Source organism: Ranitomeya variabilis, chromosome 3 (genome assembly GCF_051348905.1).
Source record: "Ranitomeya variabilis isolate aRanVar5 chromosome 3, aRanVar5.hap1, whole genome shotgun sequence".
Taxonomy (NCBI): Eukaryota; Metazoa; Chordata; class Amphibia; order Anura; family Dendrobatidae; genus Ranitomeya; species Ranitomeya variabilis.
This window is the reverse complement of record NC_135234.1, coordinates 639344721-639368735: the sequence shown is the minus strand read 5'-3', so window position 1 is coordinate 639368735 and position 24015 is coordinate 639344721. Positions and strand designations below refer to the sequence as shown.

The following is a 24015-nucleotide window of genomic DNA, read 5'->3' as shown; positions in this document are numbered from 1 at the left end:
CTGTAGGCATTTTTCTGGTCACCGCTGGAATCAATGCTTCTGCCCCTACTTTATGTTGTTATCGCATGAGGTAGCAAAAACCTGGTGACAGATTCCCTTTAAATACTGGAATGCTAAAACTTTGAACATTTGTGTGACGCATTACTTAGGATCCTTTCCTGGAACCTCATGTTTGACCCTTGCACATGTAGTGCACTGCTACAGAGTCTTTACTGCAGCTGTGCATTTTGGGTGACTCTCTCTTTTAAGAAAGATCATGTCAGAGATTTTACATTCAGAACACCCTGGTAGTACTGAGCTCTTACAAAACCACTAGATTGTCATATTTGCGAGAGGTTTGATTAGCCATACTGACATTTTGAAATGTTTACCAATGTGATACCGCTGGGACTTTAAACAGTAGTTGGAAACCTGGACAGGGGTTCACTGGTCATCACCATCAGTATAATGCTGCAGCCTGACACAAGATCTACCTAAAAGGCAGAACACCTGTGAGCTTACAGTAAGTCAAACCCTGTATTTCTAACAAACGCACGATATCACTTAATGCTAAAAAAAAAAGCAAGGTCAAATTAAAATTAATTAACAAGATAAAATGAAAGTGTAAATTGTATCTTTAGTAATGATAAATACTGATAGTCACTAAATGATCCAACCATCCATATCGGAACAAGAAATCAGATTCTGCACATTCTCCCTTTGCATGTTTTTCATTCCTTTTAATCAAAGAATCATCACCAAGAATTAATAAATGTATCAAGTAAATAGTACTTAACCCCTTCACAATGTGCGCATGTCATGTCCCTTTCTTTTTTTGATGTGGGCTCTGGTGCTGAGCCCATATCTTTCCCGGGCACATGTCAGCTGTTTTGAACAACTGACATGTGCCCCTAACAACCGCGAGTGGAATCTCAATCCACCCGCAGCTGCTAAACTGTTAAATGCCTGTTAATCGCTGACAGCGGCATTTAATGTACATCACTAATCCCGCCCATCGGTGACCCTGTCACATGATCGCGGGTCACCGATGGGTTGGCATGACAACCAGAGGTCTCCAGCAGACCTCTATAGTTGTCATTGCTGGATTGCTGTGCGTGCCGCCCAGTGGTCGGCGCTCATAGCAAGTGAGCATTTCTTCTACATACAGGCGATCTGATCATCGCCTGTATGTAGCAGAGCCGATCTGGTTATCGCAGCTTCTAGTCTCCCATGGAGACTATTGAAGCAAGCAAAAAGTAAAAAAAATAAAAAAAAGTTTTTAAAAATATGAAAAAAAATAGGAAAGTTCAAATTACCCTCCTTTTGCCCCATTTAAAATAACACAATTAAAAATATATATATATTAGTGATGAGCGAATATACTCGTTACTCGAGATTTCCCGAGCATGCTCGGGTGACCTCCGAGTATTTTTTTAGTGCTCGGAGATTTAGTTTTCCCTCAACTCAGCCGAATGATATTGACTGAAAAAATAAAAAGTTTATGGCTCTGGGAAGAAGGTGAGTGAAAAACAAACGCAAAAATGAAAAAGGCTGCAGCGTGAAGGGGTGAAATTAATTAGTCCATGTTTTGGTGAACTAATTACTGTCACAAATAGTACTTACTGAATTATCCTGTGCTATAGTTACCTGAGCATAAAGCACCACTTAGACTCCTAATTTCTATTTATATACTTATGCACTCTGAGCCTGAGGTATACAACCCCTGGCAAAAATTATGTAATCACCGGCGGCCTTGGAGGATGTTCATTCAGTTGTTTAATTTTGTAGAAAAAAAGCAGATCACAGACATTGCACAAAACTACAGTCATTTCAAATGGCAACTTTCTGGCTTTAACAAACACTAAAAGAAACCGAGAACAAAAAATGTTGTAGCCAGTAATGGTTACTTTTTTAGAACAGGCAGAGGTGAAAAATTATAGACTTAATTATGTGGGGAAAAAATTATGGAATCGCCCTCTAAATTTCAATTCCCAAAACTAACACCTGCATCAAATTAGATCTGCTCGTTATTCTGCATCTAAAAGGAGTGATCACACCTTGGAGAGCTGTTGCACCAAGTGGATTGACATGAATCATGGCTCCAACACAAGAGATGTCAATTGAAACAAAGGAGAGGATTATCAAACTTAAAAGAGGGTAAATCATCACGCAATGTTGCAAAAGATGTTGGTTGTTCACAGTCAGCTGTGTCTAAAATCTGGACTAAAAACAAACAACATGGGAAGGTTGTTAAAAGTAAACATACTGGTAGACCAAGGAAGACATCAAAGCGTCAAGACTGGAAACTTAAAGCAATATATCTCCAAAACAGGAAATGCACAATAAAACAAATGAGGAACGAATGGGAGGAAACTGGAGTCAATGTCTGACCGAACTGTAAGGCTAGTTTCACATTTGCGTTCGAATCCGCACCGTTTAATCCGCATCCGCAGGTGCAGGAAAAACGCATAGAAACACGTACAAACGAAGCGTTTCTTAGACGCATGCGGGAACGCATGCGGTTTATAAAACGCCGCGTTTGCACACTTTTCCATGTGTTTGCGTTTTTTGTGCGCATGGTGGAAAATTTTACAGGAGAAAAATCTAGATAACCAGACACCGCCAATGGGACTACAGAGGGCGTGTATTATGGGATATCTATATATAGACCCTAGGACTGCTGAAATCTTAACAGTGTGCTACTGTATCCTGTGTCATGATGGATCTTCGCATGGATAGCTTTTATTTCAACCCGGATTTAAGCATCAAGCTGTTTCTTGCCTGTGCGTTTGCTTGGGAGCAACACAGAAATCGTGAAAGACGGAGGACACAGCGTAGGCGGTTTTGGCGACACCCCATTATCGAACTATGTGAGAGCCGTGGAGCATATCACACGCTATATGGCGAGCTTAATGCCAAGCCGGACAAATTCCCGGAATATACCAGGATGTCGCAAGACTCTTTTCGGGATTTGCTTGGTCGTTTCCAAGGAGCCATCCGGAGACAGGACACGCAGCTCCGTAGAGCGATTCCAGCAGAGGAATGTCTGCTGGTTAAATTAAGGTACGTAACCATTCTAAACAAATGCCAGTCATAATTTTGGTTGGTCTGACATGTATTCTTTGTATTTTCCTTTATGTCTTTAGCAGAACAACACCATAAATAGAATTGATTGTAATTTATTTTTTAGTTATTTTATTACAGATTTCTGGCAATCGGAGAGAGCTTATCATCCCTCCACTTCCAATACCGGCTTGGAATTTCCAGTTTCCGGAATAGTTGCGAACACCTGCTAGGCTTTGTGGAATGTTCTCTGGGATGAGTTTATACTCCTACCCACCGAGGACATGTGGATGGGAATTGCAGAGAAATTCTGGAGTGTGTGTGATTTTCCCAACTGTTTGGGTGCGGTAGATGGAAAGCACATCCGCATTATCAAACCTGCCAGAACAGGATCGGAGTACTTCAACTACAAAAAATCTTTTTCTATTGTGCTCATGGCAACAGCAGATGCGGACTGTTGCTTCATCGCCGTGGACATTGGTGCTTTTGGCCGTGGCAACGATTCCCAGACTTTCAAGAACTCGGATATGGGCCATCGTGTGTATAGCAACATTTTTAATTTTCCACGGCCATGACCTCTCCCCAACACTGAAGGCCCACCGATGCCATTTGTTATTGTTGTAGATGAGGCCTTTCAGATGTGTGAAAACCTACTGAAGCCATATTCCAGTCGGGACTTGAACCACACTAAAAGGATCTTTAACTACAGACTGACCAGGGCCCAAAGAACAGTAGAGTGTAGCTTTGGGATTCTAGTCTCAAAATGGCGCATTATTGCAACAGCCATTAATCTAAAAATGGAGACAGTCGATGAGGTGGTCAAAGCCTGTGTGGTTCTCCACAATTACATAATGGCTAAGGAGCAACCCAACATTGAACTGGATGAACCAGTTGCAAACCCATTGCCAGATTACCAGCATCACCCGCTGCGGTCAACTGCTGAAGTTGGCCACATGCGGGACCAATTTGCTGCCTTTTTTAATTCTGATATTGGACGTGTTGCATGGCAGGACAATATTGCGTAAATGTCCTGTTGGGTTTTGGTCTGTACCAGTTATGTTTTATTTGTTACTAATATTTGTTGTTAATAAACTTTTTTTTTTTTGGTATCTTGACCGTGTCTCCTATGTATTTCCTCTACAAACCACTTAGGTTGTTAGTGGTAAGCTTGTTGATGTCATTGCATCCTGATTCTGTTCTGCAGTATTTATTGGACGCAGACTGAAGAGACGATGGCTGTTTAATACATAACAGATCTATACTCATCAAGTCAGGTGTCAGAAATAATGAATTCATAATGCACATATAACAGCCTCATGAATTCACTATTTCTGACACATGTCCAGGTGAGTATAGATATGCCTTGTATGACCTCCATCGTCCCTTCACTTTGTGTGAAATAGATTATGTACAAAGAAGAGAAAATGGAGGTTATACAAGGCAGTTCTCTACTCACCAGGGCAGGTGTCCTAACTAATGAGTTTTTGGACACATGACCTGTTGAGTATAGTTCTGCATTGTATTGCCGCCATTTTCTCTTCAGTCTGCAACACTAGTCACAGAGTAAGCAGAAGGAAGAGATTATGGAGAAAATACAAGTATAAATTTTTTGGGCCACCTCATATCTCTATACCAAAGACACACAAAGTTGCAGGGGTGTACTTGCTAACTACTGGAGCTATGAGGTGGCCAAAAAAGAAAATGTGGCGCAGTGTTTTATTTGGCGCATGGTGTGTGTTGCCGGTGGCGAATTACACAATTAACCAAACATTTTTGGGGGCAAAAAACATTATTATTTATTTTTAAACAAACAAAAAATTAACTGCGTCTGCTTGGGGTAGAGTGCTGGAAATGGGGGGTATGTAGCTGTGAAGCTTTACTTACTGTGGACGACGCAGGGGTGGCAGAAGGGGCAATTAAATTACTGGGATCTGGCAGATCGGGGATGGGTTCGACGCATTAGAGGGCTGAGACACACTGGAAGGGTGAGACAAACCTGATATTACAGACACATTGGGAGGTGAGGGGGGAGGAATAGAAATAGTCCGCTGTTTCTTTTTCCCTTTTTGGGATCGGCGCTGCGGTCTGGGGAGCCTCGGCAGGCTCATTTCTTGCGGCCTGGTCATAGTGGCCGAACTGTCAGGGTCTTTGTCCCGCTGCTGCTGCATGGTTGCGGTTGGAGGTTGGAAGGCCATGCCAGGGTCCTGCTGCTGCATTGTGGCGCGGAAGGCCATGCCTGGGTCCTGCTGCATCGTGGTGGCGGAGTGGAAGGCCATGCCAGGGTCCTGCTGCATCGTGGTGGCAGAGCGGAAGGCCATGCCAGGGTCCTGCTGCATCGTGGTGGCGGAGCGGAAGGCCATACCAGGGTCCTGCTGCATGGTGGTATCAGTAGAGGAGGTCCAAACAGGAGCAGCAGTTGTTATGGTGGTGGTGGTGGGCTGTCCAACAACACTTGGCATGGTGGTGATGCTGTAGTGGTGGCCGTGCAGTGGTATGCAGCAGAGGTCGGCATTGAGGTCAAGCGTGACAGTGTAGGCACAGGTGGATTTGCCGCCACTGTCTGCTGAAAATACCAACTCTGCTGCATAGCCTGCACGTAAGTAGCATAGCAGGCTTGCATGACACTAAGCTGGAGATCAGGAGTAAGGTGTTCCGACATGCCCTGTTCAATTTGATTAAAACAATGATGTGCTGGCCTCTGGAGGTTGGCTTTTACTTGGTCAAGGCTTTTGGTGACCTCCTGGATATGTGTATTCATATGGCTAATGGCAGTATCCAGGCGGTCACCCATCGCCTTGAGTCCATCGTGAAAAACCGAGCTCAAGTGCAAAAACTCGGGCATGAGTGACCTGTCCGAAGCCCTCTGCCGCTGCCGGGAAGAGGCCCCAAAATAGGGGCAGAGGACTGGGAAAGGGGAACACCTGATTGACCAGCTTCCTGGTCTCCAGTTAGTATGGCAGGCCCACTTGCTGCAGCGCCGCTGGATGGCTGGGACGGGTCCGTGGCTGTCTGATGAAGGACCACTCCAGAACCAGGGTCAAGAGTGCTGCTCCATGTGCTGTGAAAAAAGAAAAAAAAATACCAAACATTTACAAAACACCAACTCCTGTGGAATAGAAACATACAGATTATGGCAATACAACACAACCTAATACCCCGAAAAAATACTTACGTTCTCTGGGCAAGGACCGGTCTTTAAAATGCTATCATACGGTGGTATTTACAGTATATTTTCGGATCCTTGATCCAGAACCACTAGGAACACGGCTCTCTTGACGAAGGTCCTTGCTGAAGCGGTCCTTCATCGAACGCCAACGTGTTTTGACTTTGAGCACTGTTGAAAAAACATAAAATAATGGTTAGACAATGGTCTTTTGGCCGTGCTCACACAACTGTGTGTGATGAGTGAAACTCCTGAGTTTCTCTCATCACACACAGTTGTGTGATCCCGGCCAAGGTCTCTGCTGCATCACACTGCATTGCAATACTTACAAAATGCATTTTGGACCCGAGTCGGGGCATTGTCCCAGCCATCCCACATCGCTTTGGCCACCTCATTCCATAGCCGCCAGATTGTCACGTTGTCCGAGTGCTGCGGAACCCGGGTGTCCCACAACGGGACTCGCTCATGGACCAGGGAGATAACGAGGTCATTTTCAATGAGGTCCTCATCCCATTCTGGAGCCTAAAAAATAAATAAAGACATTAAGGTTGGAGACATTAACATAAGGAAAAGAAAGAAAACAGAGACAGAAAACTGGCATGAATAATGAAAGTCAAGATAAAAAAGGAGTCCAGAAGAAAAATGTAAAGAAAGAGAAAAGTAAAGAAAGGAAGATTCAAGAATACTAAAGTGAGGATACAATAAACAGTCAGCCAGGTATACTTACATGCTGCCGCCTTGCCACCCGACCGTGAACCCGCTGCTCCTGCTCAGCCTCTGCCGCAGTGGAAGAAGTGCTCTAAAAAATGGAAAAAAAATTGTCTCATGTGTAGATGTGACAGTGAATACTTACCAATCTGAGGAGGTGAGTACTCACTTCACTGACATGTTCGGCTTTTGAAGGCCCAGGACGTTGCTCCTCCTCCTCAGAAGATGACATTCTGATGCATGCAGAAAGAAAGAAATGGCAGAAATTAGGACATATAGAGACAGAAAATAGAAAATAAAGACATTGGCTAGGATATACTCACATTGTTCAGAGTGTAGATTCCTTCCTGTGTCTGATCTGCTGCGTCTGGAAAGCTTCTCTGTCTGCTGAGTAGTGACCTGCAAATGTCCACTCCATCACTTTATCACCTTGTATGAGGGGGGTGGCTAATCAGTGTCTAGACCTGTTTTCCTGTGGTGCAACCCATGCGTTCACAAACGCAAGCAAACGCATGTGCTTGCGGCCGCAGGCGTTCACATAATCAGCAATGCATTTTTTTGCCGCATTTCTTCCGCTAACAACCGCACACGTTTCTAGGCGGCAAATTGACGCCTCTAAAATTACTACATGTAGCGTTTACAGCGCCAAACCATAGATGACGAAACGACGCATGCGTCGTCAAACACGCCAAAACGCAACCGATCGCAGACACATGCGTCTCTAATGTTATAGGAATACACAACGCATGCGGATAATTGCGGAAGAAACGCTGCGGACACAACCGCAAATGTGAAACCGGCCTAAGAAACCGCCTAAAGGAAATGGGATTTACATACAGAAAAGCCAAACGAAAGCCATCATTAACTCCTAAACAGAAAACAACAAGGTTACAATGGGCTAAGGAAAAGCAATCGTGGACTGTGGATGACTGGATGAAAGTCATATTCAGTGATGAATCGCGAATCTGCATTGGGCAAGGTGATGATGCTGGAACTTTTGTTTTGTGCCGTTCCAATTAAATTTATAAAGATGACTGCCTGAAGAGAACATGCAAATTTCCACAGTCATTGATGATATGGGGCTGCATGTCAGGTAAAAGCACTGGGGAGATGGCTGTCATTTAGTGATGAGCGAATAGCATTGTGCTCAGGTCTCCCCGAGCACGCTCGGGTGATCTCCCGAGTATTTGTTAGCGCTCGGAGATTTAGTTGGCCTCAGCTGTATGATTTACGGCTGCTAGCCAGCCTGAATACATGTGGGAATTCCATAACAAACAGGCATTCCTCACATGTATTCAGCCTGGCTAGCAGCCATAAATCTTGCAGCTGAGGTGATGAAAACTAAATCTCTGAACACTAACAAATACTTGGAGATCGCCTGAGCATGCTCGGGGAGACCTGAGCACAATGCTATTCGCTCATCACTACTGTCATTATATCTATCTATATGATTGTCTAAGGGTCACTTCCGTCTGTCTGTAACCGAAATCCCGCATCGCTGATTGGTCACGGCCGGCAGTGCCCCCTCCATACTCCCCTCCCCTCCAGTTAGCACTCACACAGGCTTAATGGCTGCGTTATGCCGCGGTGTAACGCAGTCCGTTAACGTTGCTATTAACCCTGTGTGACCAACTTTTTACTATTAATGATGCCTATGCAGCATCAATAGTAAAAAGATCTATGTTAAAAATAATAATAAAAAAAATCATTATATACTCACCTTCCGGAGCTTTTCCTGCAACGCTCCAGTCCATGCATTGCGGTCTCGCGAGATGATGACGTAGCAAGACCGCTATGTCATCATCTCGCGAGACCGCAATGCATTCTTGGGACCGTAGCGAGAAGCATCGCTAAACACCTGGCCTGGATCCGGGGGCCGTCGGAAGGTGAGTATATAACTATTTTTTTATTTTAATTCTTTTATTTTAATTTTTTTTTTAACAGGGATATGGTGCCCACATTGCTATATACTACGTGGGCTGTGTTATATACTGAATGGGCTGTGTTATATACTGCGTGGGCTGTGTTACATACTACGTCTCTGTGCTATATACTGCGTGGGCTGTGCTATATACTGCGCGGGCTGTGCTATATACTACATGGCTGTGCAATATATTACGTGGCTGTGTTATATACTGCATGAGCTGTGCTATATACTACGTGAGCTGTGCTATATACTACATGGCTGTGTTATATACTACAAGGCCTATGTTATATACTACGTGGGCTGTGTTATATACTACGTGGGCTGTGTTATATACTACGTCGGCTGTGTTATACACTGCGTGAGCTGTGTTATGCACTGCGTGGGCAATATACTACGTGGCTGTGCTATATACTATGTGGGCTTTGCTATATACTACATGGCTGTGCTATATACTACGTGGCTGGGCAATATAGTATGTGGCTGTTATATACTGCGTGGGCTGTGCTATATACTACGTGGGCTGTGCTATATACTACGTGGCTGTGATATATTCTATGTGGGCTGTGCTATATGCTACGTGGCTGTTATATACTACGTGGCCTGTGTTATATACTACGTGGGCTGTGTTACACACTGCATGGGCTGTGCTATACACTGTGTGGGCTGTGCTATATACTACGTGGCCTGTGCTATATACGTGGCTGTGCTATATACTACGTGGCTGTGCTATATACTATGTGGGCTCTGTTATGTGCTACGTGGGCTGTTATATGGTACATGGCTGTGCTATATGCTATGTGGCCTGTGCTATATACTACGTGGCCTGTGCTATATGCTACGTGGGCTGTGTTATATGCTACGTGGACTGTTATATGCTACGTGGATGTGCTATATTTCTCTGCTGTATCTGTGCATCATGAATCATGGTATGTGTTAAAGAGGGGAGCCCACTGAGACTCTTTCGCCTGGGGCCCTCAAAAACCTGCAGCAGGCCCTGGCTTCACTGATTGGTCACACCCGGCCAGCCGCGAACAATCAGCAACAGGCGCAGTCTGGCCGTGAATTTGCGCGGAATTTGAACCACACTTCGCTAATTGGTTGCTCCCGGCCGCCCGAATCCTGTGTATAAATTGGATTATTCTGAAATCTTCATAAATAAACTACATACCTATTCTAGAATACCCCATGCGTTAGAATCGGGCCACCATCTAGTCTTCAATAAATGCACAAGTTTATGTTGATATTTTGGACACTTTTCTTATCCCATCAATTGAAAGGATGTTTAGGGATGATGAAATCATTTTTCAAGATGATAATGAATCCTGCCATAGAGCAGAAAAAAACTGTGCAAACATTCCTTGAAAATAGACACATAATGTCAATGTCATGGCCTGCAAATAGTCTGGATCTCAATCCAATTGAAAATCTTTGGTGGAAGTTGAAGAAAATGGTCCATGACAAGGCTCCAACCTGCAAAGCTGATCTGGCAACAGCAATCAGAGAAAGTTGGAGCCAGATTGATGAAGAGTACTGTTTGACACTCATTAAGTCCATGCCTCAGAGCCTGCAAGCTGTAATAAAAGCCAGAGGGGGTGCAACAAAATACTAGTGATGTGTTGGAGTGTTTTTTTGTTTTTGTTTTTCATGATTTCATCATTTTTTCCCACATAATTGAGTGAGTCCATAATTTTTCACCTCTGCTTGTTCTAAAAAAGCAACCAATACTGACTACAACATTTTTTTTGTTCTTGATTTCTTTTAGTGTTTATTAAAGCCAGAAAGTTGCCATTTGAAATGACTTTAGTTTTGTGCCATGTCTGTGATCTGCTTTTTTTCTACAAAATTAAACAAATGAATAAACATCCTCCAAGGCCGGTGATTACATAATTTTTGCCAGGGGTTGTAGGGGTCCCATGCTACTTATGCATAGTATTCATGGAGGTGCAGAAAATCTGCAACATCAAAAACTCAGAAAAAGCTCATTGAGCGAACTTAGCCTGATTCATATGTTTTTCTCTTTGCTCAAGGAAACCCACTTAATCATGGGCAGAATATGCAATTTCATATAGTTTCCCATGTTTGCTCTGAACTTAAATGTACAGTCCAACTCTTGGTATATGGTGCAGCGTTAACCTTTAGTCCATATCTTGTTTCTTTGTTTCACAACTTGCTGCTGTCTATATTATTTTAACACCTTCGTGACCAGATAGATTGCAGATGCCATGTCACATTTGAAGCGCTCCTGACATCCCAAAACAGCAGAAATCCTCACAAGAGACCCCATTTTGGAAACTACACCTCTTGGGGAATTCATTTAGGGGGGTAGTGAGCATTTTTAACCCTCAGACAATTCACAGAATTGTATAACATTGGGCTGAGTGAATGGAAAATTATCATTTTTTTCCCACTAAAATGTTGCTTTGGCCCCAAGTTTTTAATTTTCAAATAGGCTAATAGGAAAAGACGAACAGTACAATTTGTTGTGCAATTTCTCCTAAATACGGCAATGCACCATATGTGGTTGAAAACTACTTTTGAGGCACAGTGCAAAGCTCAGAAGAGAAAGACACAATATTGGAGTTCAGATTTTGCTTGACAAAAGGGGTGTACGTGACTCCTGTGAGCTAAAGATAAAGGCTCCTTTTACCTTTTAAGACACAACTCCAACCACCGCCCGTCCCAGATAAGATAACGTCCCCAATAAACACTCGGAGCCCTTTTTGGATTTTAAATGGCCACAGCAGCCTTTTATTAACATAAAATATAAAACAATTTTAACAATAAACAACCAAGGAGGGTGGTCCTCGAAGCCCGAAATTATAAACTTCAAATATCCCAATCACACTTGGGCCCCCCAGGTTAAGTTTTACCCCCAGCCGCTATGCACCAACTCAGGGACAGCTAACAACCAACCTGGTCAAACCAAAAACCATCCAAGGGTTCCATGAATACCACACCAGCGAGATATCCGCACCCCGCCTACTTGAATTCACCCAGGGGGAGTCCAGGACCTCTCAAGATCCCCCGCCCCATTAATCCGCCATTTTCCACTTTCACCGACTTCGAGGACCTCCCCCCCGCTACCAACATAAATGGACTGACACCTCAGCTATTTATGTCCCTCCACACCTTTAGGCCCCTTTCAATGCGGTCGTGAATGGCCAAACACCACATATCCATACCCACCGCATTCAAGTGAACTCCATCCAATCTCCAAAACGCACCTTCGCCCGACTCCAGGTCCACATGCCTCACCACTAGTGCCCCATTCCGAACCATAAACCGGGATATTGCCCTGTTCACTTTTATCCTTGCTCTATTTACTCCCTCAATGGATCTGGCACCACGAAATACCTTACGCGGGATAATATCAGACCAAATCACCAGAACCTTTGGGAACATAGACCACAAGCACAACATATCAAATTTAATGTCCCTGATCAACTCTCTACAGGGCCGTTTCCCCAAATCATTCCCGCCTAAGTGAACAACGACCACCTCCGGAACCCTATCCAACCGAACAAAACGGTGAAATTCAGGCAACAGTTGCTTCCAAACCATTCCCCTTGTGCCGATCCAACAAAGCGTCACTGACTCCCGAGGAAAACCCAACTGTCGCCCATCCGGACGAACCGCTGCTAACAAAGCTGCCCAGAACACGAATGAGTGCCCCATTATCCAAACAAGCATCCAACTGTTCACTGAAACAAAAGAAAAAATTGACAACAAATATCAGAGAACCACAAAGCAAAGCCAACTAATAAGATTCATTACAATAAATCCGGACGAACATAAGAGCGAAACCTCACAGATTCCCAACGACCAATCCTCTTAACCATCTCATCACCTAAACCCATTCTGGCCGCCTCTGTTGCTGCCCCAATTCTAAAGGAATGTCCGCAGTAATCTGTGGCGGGGATACCTCTGGCTTCCAAACAACGCCTAAATACTGTGATAAACTGAAATTGCGACAAAAAAGAGCCATCTTCATGAACCAGCAATGGTTCACTCAACACGCCGCCCTTATCCATGTACTTCTTTACGCAAGACACAGGACATAATGGGGAACCATCCACTCCAAATAACACCACTTTACACCCCTTACCAAACATATCGGTTTTTGAAGAGCGAATGAATATCACCACCCTATCACCACAAACATCCACGTCCTCCCTTAGCCAAAATTCCTTTTTTACAACTAGAAGGACTAATCAACTCTCCCAACCGAAAGGCCCCAAAGAAGGCAAGCGAAAAAGCCGCTTTAAACAAATCCACCTCCCAATCCGAAAAACATACCCCAGATAACTGCCGTCCAATAACCAATAATACCTCATAAGAAATGGGACGTCTGCCATCTAACGCCTTCCAACCTTTTTTCCAGCCCCTTACCACCTGACGCACAACAAACGATTTCGTTATGTCATTGAGACCTCTGACCTTAAAACCAAACGACAGACCCGCCAAAAATTTATTCAATTGTGATACTGACCACTCTGCTTTCCAATAATGACCAATGAAGAACAATACACTATGTTCCAAATTATTATGCAAATTACATTTTTATCAGATTTTCCTAAATGGTCGGTACAAATGACAGTCAGTCTAATAAAAGTCATCACCCGTTAGATTATACATCGAATTTTATTGAAGAAACCTCCCAATGATAACAGTATAATCTCCAAAATGAATAAAAACTCAAAATGCACTGTTCCAAATTATGCACAGTAGAATTTCTAAACATTTGATATGTTTTAAAGAACTGAAAATGCTCATTTGTGGAATTTGCAGCATTAGGAGGTCACATTCACTGAACAAAAAAGCTATTTAACCCCAAAACATCCTAACAGGCCAAGTTACATGTTAACATAGGAGCCCTTCTTTGATATCAAATTCTCAATTCTTGCATCCATTGAACTTATGAGTTTTTGGAGAGTTTCTTCTTGTATTTCTTTGCATGAAGTCAGAATAGCCTCCCAAGAGCTGCTGTTTTGATGTGAACTGCTTCCCACCCTCATAGATCTTTTGCTTGATGATCCTCTAAAGGTTCTCTATAGGGTTGAGGTCAGGGGAAGATGGTGGCCACACCATGAGTTTATCTCCTTTTATGCCCATAGCAGCCAATGACTCAGAGGTATTCTTTGCAGCATGAGATGGGGCATTGTCAGCATGAAGATGATTTTGCTCCTGAAGGCACGTTTCTGCTTTTTAGACCATAGAAGAAAGTTGTCAGTCAGAAACTCTATATACTTTGCAGAGGTCATTTTCACACCTTCAGGAACCTTAACGGGCCTTACCAGCTGTTTCCCATGATTCTGGCCCAAAACATGACTCCTCCACCTCCTCGCTGACGTTGCAGCCTTGTTGGGACATGGTGGCCATCCACCAACCATCCACTACTCCATCCATCTGGACCATCCAGGGTTGCTCAACACTTATCAGTAAACAAGACTGTTTGGAAATTAGTCTTCATGTATGTGTGGGCCCAATACAACCATTTCTGCTTGTGAACACTGTTTAAGGGTGGCCGAATAGTAGGTTTATGCACCACTGCAAGCCTTTGAAGGAGCCTACACCTTGAGGTTCGAGGACTCCAGAGGCACCAGCAGCTTCAAATATCTGTTTGCTGCTTTGTAATGGCTTTTTAGCAGCTGCTCTCTTAATCCGATGAACTTGCCTGGCAGAAATCTTCCTCATTATGCCTTTATCAGCACAAACACATTTGTGCTCAGATACAGCCTCAAATCTCTTAACAGTACGATGATCACGCTTATGTTTTTGGAAAATTTCTAATGTTTTCATCCCTTCACCAAGGCATTGCACTATTTGATGCTTTTCAGCAGCAGAGAGATCCTTTTTCTTTCCCATGTTACTTGAAAACTGTGACCTGCTTAATAATGTGGAACATCATTTTTAAGTAGTTTTCCTTTAATTAGAATCACCTGGAAAACCAATTATCACATGTGTTTAAGATTGATTTCAGTGATCCATTGAGCCCTGAGACACAATACCATCCACGAGTTTATTTGAAAAACAAAACAATTGAATCTTTATGACACTTAAATCCAATTTGCATAATAATTTGGAACACAGTGTAAACTACATTCAATTTAGAATCTTCCCCTCCATAGACGCCCTCCATGACTCCCACAAACGCCAAGCCAGACCGTATTGAGACCACGATCTGTCCGACAGCGACCTGGAAAATAAATCCCTTACGACCGGCAAGGCAGGTTCCATAACTCTGCCGGACAATCCAGGCCCGATGCCTCCGCTTGGGGTGCCAACTCCCGTAAAATGATGCCACTGAAATTGAGAAAGAACATCAACAATGGGGTTAGGCACAACCGGACTGACCACAGACACAATCCATAAGTAAAATTTTAGACCCAAGAAAACCAAGCATTGCAAAACTTTTACCACAGCAGGCATTGACGCTGACAATGCATTTATGGCACATACCTACCGCCCCAACATGTCCACAAGGAAAATAAATCTTTTTGTTCTTTACTTTTTCTCCCCACATTGACAGTGCCACGACCCTTGGGAACAACTGAAGCAATAGCCGGTTTGACGTTAAACTCAGCTCCCTCCACTCCCGAGGCCATTCCGCCGCCATCCAACTCCCCTAAAAAAAACAAGCCAAAACCACGTTCCTTGACGATGACAACCAAGAGACCCAAAGTTTCTGCATACACTACTGGCTGTATCCAAAGAGATTTGCCATTGTACCCTTCTAGAAAAACCGCCCACACCTTCAAATCATCCCGCAATTCCTTCTTTAATCTGATAAAATGCATGGGGGATTTCACCCCCGCAGTCGCTAACGATAACCGCCGACAAAAAGCTCGCCCCATCGGCATAATCCTACATGCAAAATTCAGTTTGCCTAACAATGATTGCAAACTGCTTAAGGTTATTTTCTTTGAACTGTCCGCCCTAGCCACCTCTTCCTTCAAAGCTACAATCTTATCCGCGGGTAACCTGCACTCCATTGCCATGGTGTCAATTTCAATTCCCAGGAAACTCAACACAGAGATCGGTCCTGATGTCTTTTCTTCAGCTAGCGGGACCCCAAAACGTTTGGCTACGCTTTCCATTGTGTGTAACAATATTGAACAATCCGCTGCCTCAGCAGGACCTACAAACAAAAAATTATCTAAGTAATGGACACACGAACTCAAACCGGACACGTCCTTAACAACCCATTCTAGAAAAGAACTAAGCGCCTCGAAATAAGCACATGAAAGTGAGCAGCTTATAGGAAGGCAGCGATCCACATAAAAACCCCAGTCCCAAAAACAACCTAACAAATGCATGCTCTCGGGGTGAACTGGTAATAAACGGAAAGCCGCCTTGATATCTGTTTTTGCAAGCTTAGCTCCTCTGCCGCACAACCGCACCAACTCCATAGCCGTATCGAAGGACGTGTACAGTACAGAACACAACTGGGGATCAATCCCATCTTTCACTGAGGTGCCCTTAGGAAAAGACAAGTGGTGGATCAACCTGTACTTATTGGGGTCTTTCTTCGTTTCCACGCCTAGTGGCGATACCCTCAAATTATCAACGGGAGACGTTGCAAATGGCCCCGCCATCCTACCCAATGCTACTTCTTTGCTAAGTTTTTCGGATACCACTTCAGGGAATTGTAAAGCCGATTTTAAAATTCTTTTTGGATAAACTAACCTTCTGCTCAACGAATGGAATTCTGAAACCTTCCTTAAAACCGCTATTCAACAAGGTTGCCGCTGCTACATCGGGATACCTATTTAGAAAATCCTCCATCACGTCCCACCGCACCGGAGTCACCCCTTTTTTCAGCTGAATCAACTCCTTTTTGTTTTGTTCCCTTTTAAACATCTTGTTGCACCATGGGCGCCCCCACAAGCTGAACATTCGTGTTTAAACATGCACTTGTTTCCAAATTTGCACGACCCATCGTTGAAGGAAAAACAGTCCTTTTTGCATTGCCACCGGGTGTCCCGACTGCCCGAACTCCCGATGCCCCCATGAAAAGGCTGAACATTTGAACTTAACCTAGACGGGACCATTACCCTCATCGACAACGCTATATCTTTATGATCCCAGAGAATATTAGGCCGGATCGCTTTTCGTTGCAGAAACTGTTCGTCATAACGTAACCAGCCCTGCCCACCGTAAACTCTATGCGCTTCACCGATTGCATCCTGATAACAAAACAGACCGGAGCAGTTTTCAGGGGCCTTCTCCCCAATAATGCTAGCTAAAATAGCAAAAGCCTGCAACCAATTTGAAAAGGTCCTCGGTATAAACTGATACCTCCTCTTGTCGTCCTCTTCTTTTTTCGAATCATCTCTCCTGGCGCTATCTAAATTAAACCGTTCAAGAGGCAATAATGAAAATATTTCAACATACTCCCCCTTCCATATCTTTTCCCTCACGTCTTGTTTTAAATGGGCCCCAAAAGGACCCTCAAAACAAATGTACACCTCACCCCTAGCAGAGTCATCCAAATGAATCATGTCCTCTTTTTCTTTTTCCCCTGTTGAACCCGTGATTAAACCTCCACTCCCTGTTACGTCCATTGGTGTAACCACTCCGGAAGCGCCGTTGCTGATTAACGAAGAAGCAGTCGCGCTCGCACTTAAACCCAGGTTACCACGTGCCCCAAAAACTTCAGGCAAATCCCCCGCTCCTGAAATTGCGCCAGAATTCCCTAACCACGCCGCTGACGGTAATGCCTCCCTATGTGACCCCGACCCCCATAACCCTGCTAATTCTCCCAGTAACCTAAGGATCAGACCCATACCCCTGCCAACTCCCCCTGAAAAAAACCTCTACATTCCTAATATCAGAAGAAGCTAGACAAGGGTTAAAAAAATACAGGATAATTACTCTCATCTAGCTGCCTGGGTGCTGTGAACCCAGCAGTCGCAGATCCGGAATCCTGTTGAACATGTCCTATTCTCGACCCAGTCAGGTCCGCCAAGAAATCCGGAGCTCTTGCGTTGTCCTGCTCCCCAGACTGCCAGCCACCGTCAGACGCGGAAGCGACCAACTATGCTGCGACCCTAGGAGCTGATGATGTACTGGGAGTAAGACCAGCCGCCTGCTGCCCGTAAGACGCATCTTGGCTCAGATCCAGCAAAATGCCTCCAGAGCTGGAGGCCGAAGCCGCCGCCCACCAGCATTTGGCGGTACCCGCCCGGTGTTCTACAACGGACGTGCTCTGCTCCAGCATGCGGCGCTTTGCCCTACCTTGGGCGGTGTGCTGCCACCAGGGCCGGCCTGATGCCGCTCGCAATCCTCCCGATGCTGAGGGGCCGCCGGATATGGCCCCCGCCTCGACTCACGTGGTCTCCCCCACAGAGCAGGCCCAGCCGGCCTGCTGGTGCCCGCGGCTCCTGCTCCTGTCTTCCCTCGCTGCGCCTCAGGAGCTGAAGGGGAAGTTGGCTCCTCCCCTCGTTGTAGGCCCCGCCGCTTCTGCGGATTCCTCCCGGCATTGCGACTCGCGCTGGAAGGCCCGGGGCCTGCGTCGCTTACCGGAGGGGCTCCTATTTCTGCCCCGAACCCGGGGATTAACGTCGGGGCTCAAGCACGCCGGAGGCCTGGTCCTCTGCGGACGGCGCCCACCTGGAAGTTCCTGAGGTGCTCCCACCGTTGTCTCCTGCAGCAGGTTGGACACAAACGCCTGTAGCCACTCGGTACCCTGTGACCCTTGTTGTGAACTCTGTTTTTGGGCTCCCTCTTGTGGTCACAACTGGTACTGTGTAGTGCTGTCTTTGGGCTCCCTCTGGTGGTTCTTTGTGTCATTCTGCAGGTCTGAGGCTGATCAGCTGTCTTGTTATCTGTTAGCTGGTTTCCTATTTAGTTCTCCCGGACTCTCAGTTGTTGCCTGCTGTCAATGTCTTCAGTGCTATTTTGGAGCTCTCCTGCAGTCCTTCGTTATCAGTCTCTTCAAGAGAAGCTAAGTTTTGCTTGATTCATTTTTTGACCATCAGTGGTCATATGTTTCTTGGTTTATTTTTGTTTTCTTGCCCAGCTTGCTAATATGTGATTTCCTTGCTTGCTGGTAGCTCTAGGGGGCTGAGTTTCTCCCCTCACACCGTTAGTTGGTGTGGGGGTTCTTGTATTCTCAGCGTGGATATTTTGCATAGGGTTTTTTACTGACCGCACAGTTCACTATCTGTCTTCTGCTATCTAGTATTAGCGGGCCTCATTTACTGAATCTGTTTTCATTTCTACGTTTGTGTTTTCCCCTTACCTCACCGTTATTATTTGTTGGGGGCTTCCTATATCTTTGGGGTGATTTCTCTTGAGGCAAGTGAGGTCTTACTTTCCCTCCAGGAGTAGATAGTTTCTCAGGCTGCGTCGAGACGTCCAGGATTTTAGGCACGTTCACCAGCTACCTTTAGTGTGTTGGTTAGGATCAGGTTTGCGGTCAGTTCAGTTACCACCTCCCTAGAGCTCGTGTCTATGGTCATAAACTTAGCTAGTCCGTTTTGTGATCCTCAGCCACTAGGATCATAACAGACCCTGCTGCGTCTCTCAAGCGCTGAAGCAGCGCCTCGACCTCCATGCTGTAGTATCCCACAGATTCCTTACTCCTCAGGTGGGTACTCAAAATGGTTGCCTCGGAGAGATGGATGCCCCCACTTATACTGCCCCTCCCCCCTTTTTCTTAACCCCACCTCCTCCTGGATTTCAAAAATAAACCATACCTCTTTCCATTCCTACTATTAACCCCCAACTCCCCGCCCTTATCCAGAAACAAAGAAAAAAAACTCTGAGCTCACTAACTCCCACGTTAACCCCATCATGTTGGCCTCCTCTTACGGCCCGTGGCCCCTGTACGGCCTCTCTGGACTGGTTTGATGATGTCATATAATATTGGCAGAGCCCCTGAGAAGCCAGAACAGCAGAATCCACCATAAGTGATGTCATTTTACAAATTACCCCCACCTCCCAATGAATTCATCTAGTGGTGAGATGAGTATATTGGCACTACATGAGCCTCACAGAATTTTAGACCATTGGGTGCTGAAGAAAGAATAATTTAATTGTATCACTAAAATGTTTTAGCCCAAAGTTTTAAATGTTTACACGGGAAAATAGAACAAATTGCGCAAAAAAAGTGAGGTCCATTTTTTCCTGAGTGTGCCAATACCCTACATGTAATGGGGAAATACTTTTCAGGCACATTGTAAAGCTCAGAAGGGAAGGAGCGCCATATTATAGTGAAGATTTTACTGTTATGATTTGCAGATGCCATGATCCACTGGAAGAGCCCCTGAGATGCTAGAATAGCAGAACCCCTCATATGTGACCCCATTTTACAAACCACAGGTGTGGCACTGAATTTTATACCATTGTGTAATGAAGAAAAAAATGTTAGTTTAGCCCCAGTTTTAAAATGTTCACACAGGGACACATTTCTGCTGATTGTGGCAATACCCTATATGTGTCTGTACAGTTCTGCTTAGCAACACGGTGAGAATTGGGAGGCATGGAGCGCTATTTGCCTCCTGGAGCGCAGATTATCCTAGAATAGTTTGTGGACTCCATATACTGAGCCCTTAGGTGCCAGAAGAGCAGAATCCCCCCTCCAGTGACCCCATTTTGGAAATTACACCCCTCTGGAAATTTATCTACAGATGTAGTGACGATATTGACTCCATAGGTGTTATCCCATGGAGAAAAAAAAGCAGCAGTGGATGTTGCTGAATGAAAATTGCAAATCAGCCATTGCAGTGACCAGTAAGCTGTGCCCAGCTCATGCTTCTGGAGACACACCTGTAAATTAGGCAGACTCATCACTACAAAAATACCAAACATGTGTCTCCATCAGCCGTATTATAGGGAATCTTCCGCTTGGGGTTACATCTGAATCACGTATTTCAGAGATTTACATGGAAACCCCGGTGTAAGAACTCAGCGCAGAGAGCAGGATATACAGTACAGACCAAAAGTTTGGACACACCTTCTCATTTAAAGATTTTTCTGTATTTTCATGACGATGAAAATTGTAAATTCACACTGAAGGCATCAAAATTGTGAATTAACACGTGGAATTATATACTTAACAAAAAAGTGTGAAACAACTGAAAATGTCTTACATTCTAGGTTCTTCAAAGTAGCCACATTTTGCTTTGATGACTGCTTTGCACACTCTTGGCATTCTCTTGATGAGCTTGAAGAGGTAGTCACCGGAAATGGTTTTCACTTCACAGGTGTGCCCTGTCAGGTTTAATAAGTGGGATTTCTTGCCTTATAAATGGGGTTGGGACATCAGTTGTGTTGAGCAGAAGTCTGGTGGATACACAGCTGATAGTCCTACTGAATAGACTGTCAGAATTTGTATTATGGCAAGAAAAATGCAGCTAAGTAAAGAAAAACGAGTGGCCATCATTACTTTAAGGACTGAAGGTCAGTCAGTCCGAAAAATTGGGAAAACTTTGAAAGTGTCCCCAAGTGCAGTTGCAAAAACCATCAAGAGTTACAAAGAAACTGGCTCACATGAGGACCGCCCCAGGAAAGGAAGACAAAGAGTCACCTCTGCTTCTGAGGATAAGTTTATCCGAGTCACCAGCCTCAGAAATCGCAGGTTAACAGCAGCTCAGATTAGAGACCAGGTCAATCCCACACAGAGTTCTAGCACCAGACACATCTCTACAACTGTTAAGAAGAGACTTTGTGCAGCAGGCCTTCATGGTAAAATAGCTGCTAGGAAACCACTGCTAAGGACAGGCAACAAGCAGAAGAGACTGTTTAGGCTAAAGAACACAAGGAATGGACATTAGACCAGTGGAAATCTGTGCTTTGGTCTGATGAGTCCAAATTTGAGATCTTTGGTTCCAACCACAGTGTCTTTGTGCGACGCAGAAAAGGTGAACGGATGGACTCTACATGCCTGGTTCCACCGTGAAGCATGGAGGACGAGGTGTGATGGTGTGGGGGTGCTTTGCTGGTGACACTGTTGAGGATTTATTAAAAATTGAAGGCATACTGAACCAGCATGGCTACCACAGCATCTTGCAGCGGCATGCTATTCCATCCGATTTCCATTTAGTTAGACCTTCATTTATTTTTCAACAGGACAATGACCCCAAACACACCTCCAGGCTGTGTAAGGGCTATTTGACCAAGAAGGAGAGTGATGGGGTGCTACGCCAGATGACATGGCCTCCACAGTCACCAGATCTGAGCCCAATCGAGATGGTTTGGGGTGAGCTGGACCTCAGAGTGAAGGCAAAAGGGCCAACAAGTGCTAAGCATCTCTGGGAACTCCTTCAAGATTGTTGGAAGACCATTTCCGGTGACTACCTCTTGAAGCTCAAGAGAATGCCAAGAGTGTGCAAAGCAGTCATCAAAGCAAAAGGTGGCTACTTTGAAGAACCTAGAATATAAGACATAATTTCAGTTGTTTCACACTTTTTTGTTAAAGGGAAGGTGCCAAAAAAATTTTTTTTACAGCAATTGTAAAAATGTAAAGAGTTAATGTTTAAATTTTCTTAAAAAATATTATCATTTGTTTATAATTTAGTAAAATATTAAAAATAATTTGAAAAGTTTTGGAATTTCCACTTTTAAACACTAGGGGGAGCAGCTGCTGAAATTTCAGAAAAACCTAGTGTACAACTAGCTCACATTACAGCACTGCAGTAATTATGGGCGGAGTCTGCTGACGTGTGTGATGTCTCCTCTCCTCCCCTTCTGGGCGTTTGCTAAGGGATAAGAGAGGATGAGATTCAGGAACCTAGTGAGCAGCCATTTTATTGGTGACTGCAGAGTAAGGCTGCCGTCACACTAGCAGTATTTGGTCAGTATTTTACCTCAGTATTTGTAAGCCAAAACCAGGAGTGGAACAATTAGAGGAAAAGTATAACAGAAACATATGCACCACTTCTGTATTTATCACCCACTCCTGGTTTTTGCTTACAAATACTGAGGTAAAATACTGACCAAATACTGAATGTGTGACTGCAGCCTTATACTGACAAGTACACAGTCACCGAGGATGGCAGGCAGCAAGGATTATGGAAGATATGTGGTGGAAGGAGCAGGGTGACAGCAGCACAGAGTATTTCAGGAGAGCAGTGTGCTGGTCTATGGGGGGCACCATGTTCAGTGAGCGGAGCAGCCAGGGATTGTACATAGAACGCTGTCTTTTATACACATGGATGGACCGTCTGCTCCACAGAAATCCAGGAAACATTTCTGCGGATTGATGACCTGTTCTGATCCAGACTTTGCATGCAAAAACCCCAATCCCCTCCTCAGATCCTGTCTTCTCCATCCTGTCCTGGTGATGTGTGAAAGTGAGACGACAGGCGCAGTGTGGGGTGACGCTGGGAAGGAAATGTAGCCATATAGTAACGATAAAAATGAGACCCCTCTCTTCAGCTGCCTCACCAGCCCTGACTGCACCTAACTGGAGGTCATGCTGCCCCCTCAATTACCCCAGACCCGCGTGCAGGTGCTCAGCCAGAACCACCATAGAATGGGTCCGCTTTCTGAAGATAATACTGTCATAGTGTTCTCACATAATACCACCATATAGATCACACACAATACTATCAAATAGATCACACAATACTGTCATACAGTTCTCACATACCACCATATAGATCACACATAATAGCGCCATATAATTCTCACCTAGTACTGCCACATAGATCACACATAATCCCACAATATAGTTCTCATATACCACCGTCATATCGTTTTTACATCATTCCACAACACTGATCAAACATAATACCGCCATACAGATCACATATAATACCGTCACATAGATCACACAATACTTGGCGGCATAATGTGTGATATTATATATATATATTATAATATCTCGGCATAATGTGTGATCTTTATGGGAGTATTATGTGATAAATATATATATCGGCATTATACGTGATCCATATGGTATTGTGCTGCTCTAGGGAGGTCAGAGACGTATGGTGGAACGAGCAGGGTGACAGGAGCACAGAGTATTTCAGGAGAGCAGTGTACTGATCTATGGGGGGGAGGGTGTGCTCACACTCACACGCTCCCAACTGTATACTTAGCCTTTACTGGCTATTAAAATGGGGGACACCCCCCCAAAAAAAAGAAGTGGGGCCCCCTATAATTAATAACCATCAAATACTATGCAGACAGCTGCGGGCTGACATTAATAGCCTAGGAAGGGGCCATG

The 24015-nt window shown here is 44.6% G+C and overlaps 1 protein-coding gene across 1 annotated transcript in view; it reads left to right on the top strand.

Annotated features, from left to right (window-relative positions):
- The first annotated feature begins 416 nt into the window (after positions 1–416).
- The window catches only part of APOF (apolipoprotein F), a 38518-nt gene continuing 14919 nt past the window's right edge, over positions 417–24015 (top strand). The window contains exon 1 of the mRNA XM_077299745.1: positions 417–502. The gene's annotated coding sequence lies outside the window, so the exon portion shown is untranslated. The remainder of the gene's footprint in view (positions 503–24015) is intronic.